We start from the raw sequence: 17205 nt of genomic DNA on the forward strand, positions 1-17205 counted from the left end.
ACAAGCTTACTCCACATCAGTCTTGCCAAGTGCTGGGGTTGCATCAGCATGTCCAGCTCATTGTTATTTATTTTCAAACCATAATATTGATAACAGTTTGTATACAATGCAGACTTAACTTTGAAAACCACTACAATTTATACATATTTAGAAACAAGCATTTTGTGGGAAGTAAAAATCTAGAGTCAATAAGGTGACTCTATAGGTAAAGGTGACTCTATAGGTAAAGGTGACTCTATAGGTAAAGGTGCCACCAACCTGACAGTTGTACTCTGACTTCTGCAAGAGCAACATGGCATTCAGTCTCTCTCTCTCTCTCTCTCTCTCTCTCTCTCTCTCGCACACACACACACACACACACACACACGCACGCGCACACACACACACAGAGTAAAATAAAATCTTTTTTTTCTTTTTAACAAGGAAGAGAAAAACCTAGTGTTTTGTCATCGTGTAAGTTTTAGATTGCTTGGGAGCCCTAAGTGTTAACTCTGTGGAAAGTGGCATGATCTATTTTTAGCGTGCTTCCTTCACGTGCTGCTGGAATGGAAACATCTTTCTAGCTTCTCAGTGAATGTATGCCAAAGACACCAGTACTGAGTGTTTGAAATCTAAAGAAGCGAAAAAGGAAATTCTAAAAGGGCAACTCGAGAAATGCTATTGTCTCCATATGGTGGTTTATGAAATCCTAAGACATTTCTTACCTTAAAATAAACAATCAACGTTTAAAAACTAAGATTCTAGGGCTGGGGACGTAGATCAGATGCAGTGTGCTTGTTTAACACGCAGAAGCCCTGGGTTTGATGTCAGCACTGCACAGCTGGGCATACACTATAATCCTGGTACTTGGGAGGTGGACACAGGGGGATCCTGTGTCCACACAGGGACACAGGGAAAAAAGTTCAAGGTTATCCTGAGCTAGGTAGTCAGTTTAAGCCCAGTCTGGGTTACATGAGACCTTGTCTAAAAATCAAAAAAGATTCTTTAAAAAAAAAATATTTATTTATTCATTATGTATACAATATTCTGTCTGTGTTATGCCTGCACGCCAGAAGAGGGCACCAGACCCCCATTACAGATGGTTGTGAGCTACCATGTGGTTGCTGGGAATTGAACTCAGGACCTCTGGAAGAGCAGGTAATGCTCTTAACCTCTGAGCCATCTCTCCAGCCCCTCAAAAAAGATTCTTAACTCTTAAATTATAATGTATACCACTGTGGAAAGGGTTGAAAGCTTTTCAAACGTTAGGCATAAAATTACCATGTAATCCTGTAATTCTCCTCCTACGTACACAACCAAAAGAACTGAAAACAGCATCTAGCAGCATTATGAGGTAAGGACTAGCTCTGGTAAAGTGCTCACTGAGTATGCAGGAGGCCTGCAGTTTATCCCCAGCAACACATGGACACACACACACACACTATTCACAATAGTTAAAAGGGAGAAAGAATCCAAATGTAAATAGACAAATTAGATAAACAGAATGTTACACACAAACACACACACACAACTATTTGGCCAATGAAATTCTGATAGCTCATGTCTATAATCCAGCAACTCAGGAGGCTTAAGCAGGAGGATTGCAGGAAGTTTGAGACCAGCCAGGGATACAGTTTGAGACTAAATAAATAAATAAATGGCAAAGGGGAAGGGAAATGAAGGACTTCGAAGGGAAGGAGGGAGGAGAAGGGGAAAGAGAAGGAAAAGGGAAGGAAAGGAAGAAAAGAAATTCTGATAAATGTACAGCATGGATAAACCTTAAAACGCTAAGATATGGAAATTGGGATAAATATTGCCTGATTAAATTTGTTTTTTATTTTTTTTTATTTTTATTTATTTATTTATTTTTGGTTTTTCGAGACAGGGTTACTCTGTAGCTTTGGAGCCTGTCCTGGAACTCCCTTTGTAGTCCATGCTGGCCTCGAACTCACGGAGATCCGCCTGCCTCTGCCTCCCGAGTGCTGGGATTAAAGGCGTGCGCCACCACCACCCGGCACCTGATTTAATTTCTATGCAATATCTCAGGGCATGAAAGGCAAACTTATATGCAAGCAAAATCAAAAGAAGGTTACCAGGGCCTGGGAAAGGGAGACATTGTATAAAGTGGCCAGAGTATAAATAGTGTGTCATAATACAAATGTATTTCTTATAATTTCACAATAATATATCTCTTACCATAATAAAAATTTAAAGTATAATATATATTTATAATGTTCCTATAAACTAAAGAAAATAAAATATTTTTAAATTTAGAAATAGGAAAAAAGCTGAGTGGTAATGGTACATATCCTTAATCCCTGAACTCAGGAGGCAGAGGCAGGAGGATCTCTGTGAGTTCCAGGACAGCCTGGTCTACATAGCAAGTCCAGGACAGCCAGGGCTACACAGAGAAACCCTGTCTCAAAAAAAAGAAAGGAAGGAAGAAATAAAGAAAAAAAGAAAGGTAGGAAGAAAGAAGAAAAAAGAAAAAGAAATAGAAAATCCTAGTTGGGTAAGGGTGTACACCTATAACCTAGCAGCTGGGAGGTAGAGGCAGAAAAATCACTACGAGGTTAAAGCTATCCCAGTCTTTTTTATTTTTATTTTTATTTTTATTTTGAGACAGGATCTCACACAGTCCAGGCTGTCCTCACTAAGAGAGGATGGCCTTAAATCCTGATCCTCCTGCTTCTATCTCCCAAGTGCTTAGATTGCAGGCATGTACCAATACTTCTAGCTTCAGCTTGCTACATTGGAAGTTCCGGGCCACTGGCACAGTGAGGCCTTGTCGCAAAACAAATTAACAACCATTTAAAAATAGAAAATCCTACTCTTTTTTGAGATGATAACTATTAGAGGTGGATACACAATCTGGATGTGATGGTGCAACCCTTTAGGAAGGCAGGCAATGTCTGTGAGTTCATAGCCAGCCTGGTCTGCTACGAGTCCCAGACCAGTCAAGGCTACACAAAACAAAACAAAAAAGAATTGACGAATAAAGTTACTATTACAATGCAATGCAACATTATAATCAACTCTACAATGGAAATTTTTAAATAGGATTAGCCAATGATATCCTAAAAAAGATCAATTAACTTGTTATTCCTCAATCAAGACTCAAATGAAGTGTCAAGGGCCTGCAAGATGTCTCAGAGGGTAAAGGTGCTGCGACCAAGCCGGAGTACCTGAGTTCTATGCCTGGAACCCCCAAGGTCGAAGGAGATGACCAAGTATCAACATTAGTGCTAGTGAAAAAAAAAAATCAGCATTTGATTTATATAATCGGATAAGCAAACTTTTTGAATAACTGAGGTTTTAAAAAATCACAGAAAATATTCAAAGGAACAAAACTGTTTTGTTTCTTCCCAGTTACTTCAAGAGGAGCAGCCTCCACCACATACTCCATCCAAGCCATAACTGAGAGCTCTGCATGGGCCTGAAAACAATAGAGCTAATGACCCATAAAACAGGAATCCCAAATAAACCTTTCCAAAGAAACAAGTGTGATGGTTAGAAAGAAAATGGCCCCCAAAGGGAGATGTTGCTTTGTTGGAGGAAGTGTGTCACTGTGGGGGGTGGGGGCTTTGAGGTCTCTTTTGCTCAAGCTTCCCTCAGTACAACACTGAGACCATTTCCTGTTGCTTGCAAGATGTAGGGCTCTCAGCTACTTGTCAAGCACCGTGTTGCCACCATGCTCCCCATCATGATGATAATGGACTGAACCTCTGAAACTGTAAGCAAGCCACCCCAGTTAAATGTTTTCCTTGTCAGAGTTGCTGTGGTCATGGTGTCTCTTCAGAGCAATAGAAACCATGAGACGACAAGCAAGAAGAAAAAGAAACAGGGCTGAGAGGGCTCTCACTTTAAAAACCCTTACCAGCCCATTCCTTAAGTACTCCTAGCATAATATTTGTGATTTTTATTATTAATCATATTTCAAGAATGAGATCATGGTAGGCTGTCAGACATGTGGATTTGGACAAATCAAGACATTATTACTATATAGTAATTCTGCAAAGCCAGAAGTTCCAAAGCAATACGTATTCCCTGCAGATAAAAATCCTTCCTAGTTGGCTCAAAGCCCAAACAGCACATGAGACCCTGAGCAGCCCAGTCCTTGGGCTGGAGGCTGCTTGCCATGTCGTACATGAGGATGTTACTGCAGCGGCACTCACTTGCGATGTCTCAGTTGTAATTCCTACTTAGCCTGCCTGTAAGAAATCCAGAACAACATCTACATATTATAGCTCTTACTCACATACCTAATTATAGTTAATTTGATAGAGGATGGCTTTTATCTCCCAACTGAGGATTCTGGAGTTGAAGGGGAGGTTTAAATGGCTTACTTAAGAATCCACTGGTCGGCTTTTATGCTGCAGGAGCCACATGAGCTAGGCTAGAAAATTAATACATTCTTAAATTTCCTTCTTAAAATGATCTGTACCACAGAATTTCACACCTTAAAGGTTTACCATTCATCTTTTGGTCTGTTTGATTATCAAACTTCAGAGTGTAGTTAGTCCGGTCCTGCCTGTGTTTTCAGAAATGGACATTTTCTTAGACTATAATCGCATTGCAAAGCTAGGCATGGATCGGGCACAGCCCGGACTACAGAGCAAGACTAAAAAATAAAATAATATAAAATAAAACTCTCACTTATATGTTTATACATTGTATGCTTTGTGCGACACTGGCAGTCTTGAGTTGTAGTACCAGATACCTTGCAGCTGGCAAAGCTGCTGGCTCTTTACACAAACGCACTGACAAGCCCTGGCCTGGGTGCCTGCTGCCCAGAATGAGGTAGTGCAGAGCCTATGCAGCAGCCCTGAAACAATTCACTGGATACAGTGCACGACATACATAGGACTCACAGTGATACTGAGAAATGTGTCCCAGGTTGCACCACCTGAAGTGGCAATGTGTTCAAATCCCAGTCTTCCCAAATGAAATCATATAGGAGCATGAATGTATTGGAAGTTGAAACAAATGCCCCCAAAACTGTTAAAATTCTCAAATGCGTACGTGAAAATACGATACAAATCTTTATTTCAATAATTATTAATACCCCAGGTTTACCTTAGATTCTCCTTTATCCTCACACAAGGTTGGTATGTCAGTAAACACACGCACCCACATCTAACCCTCCCTCGCAGTGAGAGCCTGCCGGATTCACTCCCACCTGCTCCATCCATCAGAATGGCACTCCCTTTCTAGAACCAACTTAATTTTATACTTTATTGTTGAGATGGGATGTTGTTCTGTTGTCCAGGCTACTCTCAAATGCCTGAGGTCCAGTGAGCCATCAGAGCTTCTCAAGTAATTGGGACTAAGGTGGGGACAGCCGACAGGGTTTTCATTCTTGCCACAGTCTTGCACAACTCCCGGGATTTGACCTGAGCATGGGGCAGCCAGGGAATAAAGAAATGACAGAGGTGGTGTCATGTTATACCGATGAACAGGGAGGTGGGATTCATGGTTTACAGCCAACAAAGGAGGCAGGGTTTATGGTACACAATTCAACAGGGAGGCAGGGTTTATGCTATACAGCTAACACGGAAGCAGGGTTTATGGTACACAGTTGAACAGAGGAGAGTCTAGCTCCTCCTTTATAGGAAAATCTCTGTGGGGAGCAGTGTTCACGTCATAATCACCCAGAGAAATGTTCCCGTGGACATTTCTGCCCACACTATCAACATCCACACAGGAACCTAGAAAGGTTTTGCCATTACTGAGCCTTACTTGAGGGTTAGGCTTTGCCATTTTGCCATGGGTTTGAGGCACTTTGATCCTTTACCTGGCCATGCCCATGCCAACAACACATAGCCTGCTCAGAAGCCAGGGCTCCCTGTCCACCACAGTGCTCTGATTTTCTGAACAATACTCATTTTCTCCTATTCCTTGGAAACCCTGCTCAACATTTGTCTCATTCTATTTTCCTTTCTTTTATACCTTCAAGCACTTTAATCCACAATGTGATAAATCAGTTTAGATTAAAAACAAGTTGAAGAGAAAAACTGACCTTAATAATGACATTTCAAAAAATAATGACTTTGATAAAATGTCTATTATTTTAAATTCTATTAGTGAAATACATTACAGATTTTAAATATGCTGCCAGATAAGTTTTATTTGACTCTCAAAAAAATATGAAACAGTTCACAGATCTGCAAGTCATTCCTGCTTAGGGGCCATGCTAATCTTTTCTCTGTGTTGTTCCAATTTTAGTAAATGTGCTGCCGAAGCAAGCACCCATTCTATTTCCTGTGATTCACTCATCTATTTCATTTCTATTATATGTATGTTTTTCTTTTTGCTGTTTTGAGATAGGTCCTCAGGTAGCCCAGGCTGGACTTGAACCTGATAGGTCGCTATATCTAAGGAGAGCCTTCAACTCCTGATCCTCCTATCCCCACCTTCCAAGTGCTGGAAATACAGGTGTGTGCCAGCACGCCCAGCTCTGTCAGATCATCTTTACGAAGGCTTGGGAACTTCGTATGCATGCACATATTCATGAAGATGCTTTGTGTCCCACAGACTGCCCATCACAGTTCCACATCTGTAGTAAGCATCCACTGACTTGGACTGCCCGACCCTGTGCACCTAGTTGTGCACTGTGTCCCAATCTGCTGCTTACACACCGAGCTAGGTTGCCTCCAGTACATCTGTCCACTTTCCAAACAGATAAGAGGAAAGAAAGCAAGGAAAGTAAATGAAAGAGTTTTCGATTTCTGATTTGTTTTTGCATGATGTTCAATACTTTACGTATTCTCCTCTTTATCACTATAATTTCCCCTTAAAAGGCTAATATTACATCAGGTTTATCAATACAACCTATTCCCTCATTTAATCTTGAAGCCAAATTGCTCACACTCAGATCCCCTCATAAATAAGCACAATGTTCCAATTGAGCTCTTGGCAGCAGAATGTGTTCACAATGAGGAACCTTCACTGGCTTGGCAGGAATGACAGAATTGGCTAATTACAGTACAGTCTCCTATATCTGCTTTCATTGCGATAAGGGGCAATCTGGCAATATCCAAAGGCAAATGATCCAGAAAGACATCTTAGGATCCTTCTGCAAAGATGGTAATCTCCCCAAGTCATCTTAGATCGGCTGTTTCTCCACCTAAAATTTCCATGATGGTAAGAAGAACTCCAAGATGCTTTCACGAGAATGAGGTTTCAAAGTCCCGCTGTACAAGCCAGTCAAGAAGTGTTATTTTGGAGAGGCTGAAAACCTTTGGGGGCCAGATTTTAAGATAAGAGATAAAGGTAAAATATAGCCCCTGCCATAAAAGAGGTCGAATTTTCCTTGGGAGAGAAAAAGTTAAACAAAAGACTATTTGGAAGCAAATGAACATATTTTGGAGGTAATGTTCAAAAGTCTTTTGGGAAGCAATTCAGAGACTTAAAGCATCAAAAATAAAGAATTAAAAAAATTAAGAATTTTCATTTCTCACTGTGTTACCAATTATGATGACTACTGGGCTGCTGGTCTAGGACAAACATGGACCACTGTTTTGGACTTTAAGACTGAGCTACAAGAAGCTAGGTGTGGTTGTGCACAACTTTAGACCCAGCACTTGAGAGGCAGAGGCAGGTGAATCTCTTGAGTTGGAGGCCAGCCTGGTCTACAGAGCAAGTTTCAGGACAGCCAGGGCTACACAGAGAAAGCCTGTCTCAAAAAAATTTAAAAAATAAATTAAAAAAAAAAAGAGTGAGCTACACAAGAGACACTTCTTTCCATGATTTATATTCTGCTTGCTTCTAAAATAGACAAGAGGAAACCTGCAGAAGAAAACAATGTGTGCTATTTATGGTTAAGACAAAATTTGCCCCTTAAACAATGTAGGAATAAAGGTAGACAGTGAGGTGAGTCTAAGCTATCTGGAGCACAAGTACGGAAACCAGCTTCCGTGCCCAGCACTCTCCTACACGCGGTGAGGCGCTGTCAAGCACAGCATGGCCACAGGTGCACACAGAGTTGATGAAGAGCGCACTACAATGTCCCCTTTCCTTGACAAATTTAGAGAACCAAAAGTAAAACAGAATTCTGAGACTTCTGTCCTGCCTTCATTTACTTATCTTTTAACAACAAAGGATAAAAATGATAATAAAATCTTTCTTGGTTTGAGGGGAGAGCTTGGTTTTTTGTTTGTTTGGACGTGAGGCCTCGCTACATAGCCCAGGCTAGCACCCTACGGTGACACTTCTTACTCAGCCTCCCAAACACTAGGGTTACTAGTAAGGATGCAAACTGCAAAAATAAAATTATGCCATTAGAGCAGTGGTTCTCAACCTGTGGGCTATGACCCCTTTGAAGGGGTCACATATCAGATATCTTAATATCAGATATTTAAATTATGATTCATAACGGTAGCAAAATTATAGTTATGAAGTAGCAACAAAATAATTTTATAGTTGGGGGGGGGGTCACCACAACATGAGGAACTGTATTAAAGCGTTGCAGCATTCAGAAGGTTGAGAACCACTGCATTAGAGGAAGTCCAGTCAGGGTCACTTACCACTGCTGTGATGAAATGCCATGACCAAAAAGCAACTTGGGGAAGAAAGAGTTGATTTGGCTCACATATCAACAGTCATAGACCACTGAGGAAAGCCAAAGCAAGAATTCAAATGGAGCAGGATGTGGTGGAATATTATTTTAACTAGGCAAAGATATATTACATTTGTTTTATGTTGCAGAATATTACTTTAACTGTGTAACAGTGTGCCACATTTGTTTGTATGGCATCTGCTTAGCAATGTAAGGATGTATGCTTAGTTATATAAAGATGCATTTGTTTCACTTGCCTGCCTAAGGCACCTAATTGGTCTAATAAAGAACTGAACAGCCAACAGTTAGGCAGAGAAAGGACAGGCGAGGCTGACAGGTACAGAGAATGAATAGGAAGAGGAATCTAAAGAGAGGAGGAAATGAGAACAGGGAGAAAGAGAAGGAGAGGCCTGGGGGCCAGAAAGCTGCCAGCCAGACGGAGAAGCAGTGAAAGTGAGATATACAGGCAGAAAGAAAAGTAAAAAGCCCTGAGGCAAAGGGTAGATAAAGAGAGACAGGTTGATTTAAGTTAAAAGAGCTATCCAGAAAAGAGCCTAGGCTGGGCTGAGCATTCAGAACTAAGTCTCGGTGTTATGATTTGGGAGTTGGTTGGCCCAAAAGAAGCCTGAAGCAGCAGATGATGATAAAGCCACAGAGGGGTGTTGCTTACTGACTTGCTCCCATATTCAGCCTTCTTTCTTATAAACCCCAGGACCACCCACCTGAGGTGGTCCCGCCCACAATGGGCTGGGCCATCCCCCATCAATCACTAATTAAGAAAATACCCTATAGGCTTGCTTACAGCCCAATCTTATGGAGCCATTTTCTCAACTGAGGTTTCCTCCTTACAGATGACTTTAGTTTATGTCAAGTTGACATAAAACAAGTCAGGACAAAGGAGCAGCAGAAAACCATTCACTTTGTGTCTGTTAGCCAATAATCAATAACATCTTATAGACACAAGTAAAGGGAGATTTGGGGTAACATGGATGCCTATACACCAGTTAGCAGATGTCTTTTTTGTTTTGTTGGTTTGGGGGTTTTTTTGTTTTGTTTTTGATGTTGTTGTTTTGTTTTGATGATTTTTCAGGGCAGGGTTTCTCTGTGTAGCCTTAGCCATCCTGGAACTTGCTCTGTGGACCAGGCTGGCCCACAAAGATCTGCTTGCCTGCTAGGTAGGATTAAAGGCATGCACCACCACTGCCCAGCTGTGTCTTCATTTTCTTCCTACCAATTTTGTTCTGATTGCACAGTCCATAGAAAATAATCAACTTTGAACATGAAAAATAACCCAGACCAAGATCATCACTTTTGACACTATAATCCAAAAGATGAATTTAGATTTTCTATTTTAAAAGGCAGACTCCCACTTATGTTATTATAGATATTTAAGTCTTCCAATTTTCTCCTTAGTGAATCAACTATAAATATTTCAAACCGATAGAAGACTAATTTACTCTGGGAAAAAAAAATCATACCAAGATAAGTCACCTAAAATGCTATCAAAAGTGTGGAAAACAGTCTCAAGATAAAGTATCAACAAACATAAATTCACTATCAAAATCACAAAAAGGGGGTTGGCATGGTGGTAGATCATTTAATATTAGCTATTTGGGTAACTGGGGCAAGAGGATCGTTGCAAGTTGAAATCAGCCTAAGCAACATACTGACTTTCAGGCCAGCTTGTGGCACAGTGTGGACCCTGTCAACAAACAAATCAACAAACCAATAGGACTGGAGAGAGGACTCAGAGGTTAAGAGAACTCATTCACTACTTTGTGTGTGTGTGTGTGTGTGTGTGTGTGTGTGTGTGTGTGTTTCAAGACAGGGTTTCTCTGTATAACAGCCATGACTGTCCTGGAACTCACTCTGTAGACCAGGCTGGCCTTGAACTCACAGAGATCCGCCTGCCTCTGCCTCCCTGAGTGTGGGAGTTCCCAGGGCCCTTGTAGCTCACAACCTCTTGTAATTCCTGTACTTCTTGGGAACCTCTACTCATTTGCACAGATCGACACATATACACATCATTTAAGAAATAAAGCAAGTCAGGCGGTGGTGGCTCAGGCCTTATCCCAGTGCTCAGGAGGCAGAGGCAGGCGGATCTCTATGAGTCTGAAGCCAGCGTGGGCTACAGAGTGAGTTCTAGGACAGCCAGGGATACACACAGAGAAACCTTGTCTTAAATAAATAAATAAAAAAGCAAATGCTTTAAAACAACAACAAACCAATTGTGGTCATTTAGTGAAACACAAAAGATGACCCTCTTCCTCCTGAGGACAATAAGAACAAAAACAAACTAACATTGTTCTTGTTTTGGACCTTGCTGAGCCTGACAGTGGTGGCAAATGCCTTTAATCCCAGCACTTGGGAGACGGAGGCAGGGGGATCTCTGTGAGTTCGAGGCCAGCCTGGTCTACAACAGTTAGTTCCAGGACAGGCTCCAAAGTTACAGAGAAACCCTGTCTTGAAAGAGAAAAACAAACAAACAAACAAACAAACAAAAGAATCCTTGCTGAAAGCTGACAAAGCACTTACACCTTTTGAACTTACTCTGCCTGCAAAGTGTGAGCATAGGAGGTTCACTTGATGTTATAGGCAAGGGTACGGCCAACATGATCCCGGGAAACTCCTGAGGTGGGCTGTAAGAACAGAAACAACTTTCCTGGGCAGTAACTCAGGGGCTAGGGGGCATTTGTCTAGCATGTGTGAGACCTGGATTCGATTCCTAGCACTGAAGAACATTTTTTTAACTGAATGAGAAGCCCAAATAACCAAAGAACGAGTGGTGTGAAGTGTTATGCCTGACACTGTAAGAGGACTGTTCTAGAATGTAACTGTGGTGCTCTGAGAACAGAACACACTGTAGTAGCAAGTCAACTACATCAGCAGATGGCCCTGCCCGCCTGCCTGCCTCCAGCTGAAACACCCCAAACCAACAGCTGAGTTTCTCCTAATGTATTCGAAACTTCTCTTTTCTATGGTCTGAATAAAATTGGACTATGGGTTTTCTGCAGAAAGTAGCATTTTGGGCTTTCTCTTTATAAATCGGTTTCTGCTTTTTTGTATAGTTAATTTTAATCACCTTCAAAAAATTAGCCCTTTTTGTTAAATAAATTGCAAAAAAAATCAAATGTTCAATTAGATGAAGTATGTCTAGCACTGCCTCCATCAACTCTGTCCCTCCCTTTCTTCCCGTGTACTGGCAGGTGGAATGTAACTTGACCATTTAAGAAAAATTCTGCCTGTGTAGTATGAACAATTCATCTTGCTTCAATCAAGCATGCCCATATAAACCACCAAAGCATCATCTTTGAGTCACTAATATCACCAGAGCCGGGCAGTGGTGGCGTAATCCCACCACTCGGGAGGCAGAGGCAGGCGAATCTCTGTGAGTTCAAGGCCAGCCCGGTCTACAAGAGCTAGTTCCAGGACAGACTTCAAATCTACAGAGAAACCCTGTCTCAAAAAAAAAAAAAATCACCAGAAATAATTATCTTTACATTTACTAATTAACATAAAGTACATACTAATTAACATAAAATAAACTGTCAATTTTGCACAATATAATTATTCATTTTCAACTGATTCAATTAATTAGTTGAACTAAGCATTAAATTAATACAACTTTCCTTTTCTCTTTATTTTTCTGTGCCTTCGTGTTTTGCCTGCATATGTCTGTGTGGAGGTGTCAGATCTTGGAGTTACAGACAGTGGTGAGCTGCCATGTGGGTGCTGGGAAATGAACCCAGGTCCTCTGGGAGAACAGTCAGTGCTCTTAACCACTGAGCCCTCCTTCCAGCCCCCTAACATAACTCTTGGTTTCAGTTTTTAACTATTCTAAACATGGTGTGGTGTAGGAGGTCTTTCTGTCTTTGTGTTCCTTTCATTGGTTAATAAAGAAACTGCTTTGGGCCCTTGATCAGGCAGAATTTAGGTAGGCAAAGAAGACAGAACTGAATTCTGGGAGGAAGAAAGCAGAGTCAAGGGGACACCATGGGCCCAGGGCCAGGGGTAGACATGCTGAAACTTTTCTGGTAGGCCACAACCTCGTGGTGATAGACAGATTGATAGAAACGGGTTAAATCAAGATGTGAAAGTTAGCCAATAAGATGCTAGAGCTAATGGACCAAGCAATGTTTTAATTAATACAGTTTCTGTGTGATTATTTCAAGGGCTAACTAGCCGGGCGGCAGGGACGAACAAGGGGGCCCTCTCTTGCAACAATGGTGTGTACAGATTTTGGGAGCAAGCACCTGTCACAGGCCAGGCATTAAGTGGGGTGCTTTGCATAGAAATCACTTAATGATCACAGCCACCTTACCTTCCTATTTCCCAGATGAGGAAATTGAGGCAGCAAAAGAGGCAGAGCTGACCAGTCTGCAGACTAGGCTCTTCTTCATGACTGCTCATGCTTGCTACTCTTGTTCATAATTACTCCACTATAATGGTTCCTAAGACTACATAATACCCCATTTTATTGATATATGTTCATGGAAGATATGTTCACCGGCTTTCATAGAGACCTTTCCTTCATGTATATAATGTGCTTTGAGCACACCCCCACTATTCTTCCCCTTCCCATTCTTCCCAGTATTTTATCTTTGTGGATATGTAAATACAAAGGAAATTCTGAAGAGACAAAAGCTTGTAACACTGGACACATATATCCAAGCATGGTAGCTGAAACCTTCAGTCCATTACTTAGCATGCTGAGACAGGAAGACTCTCTGAGCCCATGAGTCTGAAATCACCTAGGAGACATCATAAAAACAAACCTCTGGGCTCAGCAGGTAAGAGCACATACTGCTCTTGCAAATGTCCGAGGTTTGGTTCCTAGCATCTACCTGGCAGCTCATAACTATCTGTAACTTCAGTTCTACAGTAATAATGCCCTTTCCTGGTCTTTACAGACTTGTGCATGTATGTGTGCACACAAACTCATGCAAGCACACACACACACATTAAAATCAATAAATCATTTAAAAGATCATCTCAAATAAACAGCATATAAATAACACTGGACACATACAATTGTCTCTAAGAGTGGAGGGGTGCTAGGGATGAAGTCAGAGCATCAGGAGTAAGGACAGCATGGGATACATAAGAATGGGTCTCAGGGAGGAAAAAGAGAAGGGTGAAGGAAAAAAAGGAAGGAGGGAGGGAGGGAAGGAGAAGGGAAGGAAGGAAAGTGTCAATAATAGTTTTTAAACAGTCAGATCTCATAAAAACAATCAGTTTTCAACTTCTGATAAACTCCCTTCACACTTACCCCGATGCACAGTCTGAAGCAAGCACCTTCCTCAGAAAGTTAGCAGCCACACAGAGAACACAACACGGTCTTTCTCAAGACTTCAGCTTCCTAGGTCTATAGAGCCACAGGGAACTAAACAGAGTTGTGCCCCACTTACTTAGCAGATGAGATCATATGAATCTTCTTTTTTAATATTTTGTCTTTAATTGTGTGTGTGCACGTGTGTGTCGGTTCCTATAAAGGGCAAAGGCCTAAGATCCCCTTGGAGCTGGAGACAGAGGCAGTTGTGAGTCATCTGATGTAGGTGCAAGGAACCGAAATTTGAGTCCTCTGGAAGAGAAGCAAGTGCCCCTAACCCCTGAGCCATCACTCCAGTCCCTATAGTTTACCTCTTGTTTGACAAATTGATCTTATTTTACAAGATTAAATTGTCAGGATTGATATATTAATTTATCAGAACAGTCCAAACCTCACCCTAAAGCAATACCAGGAGTAAGTTGGGCATGACGGTGCACACTTATAATCACAACTCTGGTGGCTGAGGCAAGAGAATCATCAGTTTGAGCCCAACCTGGGCTACACAATGAGATTTGTCTTACAAAAGCAAAAACAGTTTACCAATATTGGTCTGGATCCATATTGAAATAAATTGTATGAACTGAACAAGATGGTTATACTTGGAGGCTGAGATAAGAGGGTCAGCATGAGTTTAAGACCAGACTGGGATACACAGTGAGTTCCAGGCTTCCATGGGCTACAGAGAAAACCATGTCTAAAAAATCAGAGGCAAAGGGGAGGGGATGGGATGGGAATATGGTAAGAACTCACACACCTTTAGGTTCGCTTTCTTTACTAAAGGTTAAAAGTTTTTTCAGACTTTTGATAATTGGAAAAGAAACAATTACTTTCCAAGGCAATTTTTGTGGAGCTGCATATTTGTTACTTCAGAATATCTTGCATGCAATTCTATCAGTAAACAAGGATGTGTTTATCTTTGTACAGATAGTGACATCATTAAGGAATAATGGCAAGCATCTGAGGACACGGTTCAGTAGCAATGTGCAGCTTAGTATGCAAGAGACCCTGGATTCACCCTCAGCATCACAAAAACAGCAGCACCAAAGCATGAAGCTTCTGTAATGGGGACTGTTTCAGAGTTATTGTACCTGGTCAAACTATTTGGAGCTTGTACAAAGTAAATGGCAAAGCTGCGTGCTGTGACAAACACCTGCTGTCCAGCGTCTTGAGAGGCTGGCACAAGAGCGTGGCTCGAGCCCTGGAGTTCAAGGCTCCTGGCAGGCCTCAAAGGAAAAACTGCTGATGATAAAGCAAAAGCAGATAGATTTCTAAAGTTTTATTATAATAATGAAATTTAATGAATCATAACCTGCAAGGTGAAAGCTATTCTTATTCACTTGAAAAGCTTCCCCTTTCCTTAACATCTCCATGACTATATGAAATAATGAGCAACTATGTATACAACCCCAAAGCAGGCTAAAGGAAATGTTCAGTATGAACAAGAAAATAAGACAGGGCTGAGGAGATGGCTCACTTGGTAAAGTGCTTGCTACATAAGTATGAGGATCTGAGTTCAGAGCCCTGGCAGCCATGTAAGAGCCGGGTGCAATAGTGCACATCTGTAACCCTGTAAGTGCCGGGTGCAATAGTGCACATCTGTAACCCCAGTGCTCTGGAGACAAAATGAGCCCTGGGGCTTGCCAGCCAGTTATTCTAGCCAATCGGCAAGCTCCAAGTTTAGGGAGAAACCCTTTTTTGAAATATATGGTAGATAAGCAAGTGAGAAAGATGGGATATTCTGATGTTGACCTCTGACCTCAATATATACATGCACACTTATGAACTTGTATACACATGAATACATGATCATACACATACAGAGAGAGAAAGAGAGAGAGAGAGAGAGAGAATGCAAAGTCAGGAACCACATTCCCTCATCTGTTTAGTGTATTACTTACCCCTAAGTCCTGGCAGCCTAGAAGAAAGGGGTGACAGAACACACTAGTTCAGGGGTTGCTGGTGTTATCTCTGCCCCTCTGTAACTTTACTGCATACAGGTTCTGCTAAGCAGTCGTTCTCACCCAAGGGGAGATTGGTCTTTAGCTGTTTTAGTAGACAGAGGTGCTACTGGGTTTAAGAAGTACAGGACAAGTATGCTGTTAAACATATCATTGTTCCACAATAAAGAAATGCCAACACTGCCCAGACTGGAAACCCCTGAACGGAGGTACAAAGTACACAGTTACATGTGGCATTTTTGCAGTTGTCATTTACAGTATATGCATGAATGTGTATATATCTAGCAAACCATCATATTCTATACCTTAAGCATACATGCTAAACTCAAATTTGGAATCCTGCCTCACATTCTCTTTGGTATTTGCCTACTGGCATGCACCACCATGGCCAATGCAAAATATATAAGAAACTCACACAAATGAACAGCAAAGCACAAATCATCCAGTAAAAATGGGCAGAGGATTTGATAGACATTTCCAAAGAAGACATACAAATGGCCAATAGGCAAATGGAAAGGTGTTCAAACATCATTATCCAGGTAAAAGATAAGAGGTGAACGTTGGACAGGCTGTGGGGTGGGCGAGGATCTTTATAAAGCTGATAGAAGTGTAAATTAGCAAAGCCATTATGGAAAACAGTATGGAGATTCCTCAATTGGTTTTAAACTAAGAATAGAACTATCATATGATCGATCCAGCAACCCCACTTCTGGGTGCACAGCCAAAGAAAGTGAAGTCAGCATTTTATATAGATGCTAGCTAGCATTCCCTTGTTCACTGCAGCACCACTTATAAAAGCCAAAATATGAAAACAAATGTCCACTGGTTGAGCAAATAAAGAAACACAGAGGATATCCAGAAAAATAGCATTCAGATTTTTTTTCAAGACAGGGTTCCTCTATGAAGCCCTGGCTATCCTGGAACTCACTCTATAGGCCAGGCTGGCCTCAAATTCAGAGATCTGCCTGCCTCTACCCCCTGGAATTAAAGGCATGTGCCACCACAACAACCTAGGAAGTGTCCAATTTTTTTTCAAAGATTTTTAAAAACACGATTTCTTTATTGATTCTTTCGGAATATCACATTGTGCACCCTAATTCCGCTCACCTCATGGTCTCCTCATATCCTCCCCTCACTCCTGCAGTGCCTCCCAAAAAAGAAAATTAAAAAAATCAAAATAAAACAAACAGGGGCTGGAGAGATGGCTCAATGGTTAAGAGCACTGCCTGCTCTTCCAAAGGTCCTGAGTTCAATTCCCAGCAACCACATGGTGGCTCACAATCATCTGTAATGAGGTCTAGTGCCCTCTTCTGGCCTGCAGACATACACACAGACATAATATTGTATACGTAATAAATAAATATTTAAATAAAATAAAATAA

The 17205-nt window shown here is 41.4% G+C and overlaps 1 protein-coding gene and 1 non-coding gene across 2 annotated transcripts in view; both read right to left on the reverse strand.

Moving 5' to 3' along the window:
* Positions 1-17205, reverse strand: part of Ppm1e (protein phosphatase, Mg2+/Mn2+ dependent 1E) — a 147173-nt gene that overhangs the window by 94155 nt on the left and 35813 nt on the right. The window lies entirely within an intron of this gene.
* LOC130878929 (U6 spliceosomal RNA) lies at positions 6120-6228 on the reverse strand. Its single transcript, XR_009057536.1, has one exon. It is a non-coding gene; the product is annotated as a U6 spliceosomal RNA (small nuclear RNA).

The sequence above is a fragment of the Chionomys nivalis genome, chromosome 7 (assembly GCF_950005125.1).
Source record: "Chionomys nivalis chromosome 7, mChiNiv1.1, whole genome shotgun sequence".
NCBI classification, from domain to species: domain Eukaryota; kingdom Metazoa; phylum Chordata; class Mammalia; order Rodentia; family Cricetidae; genus Chionomys; species Chionomys nivalis.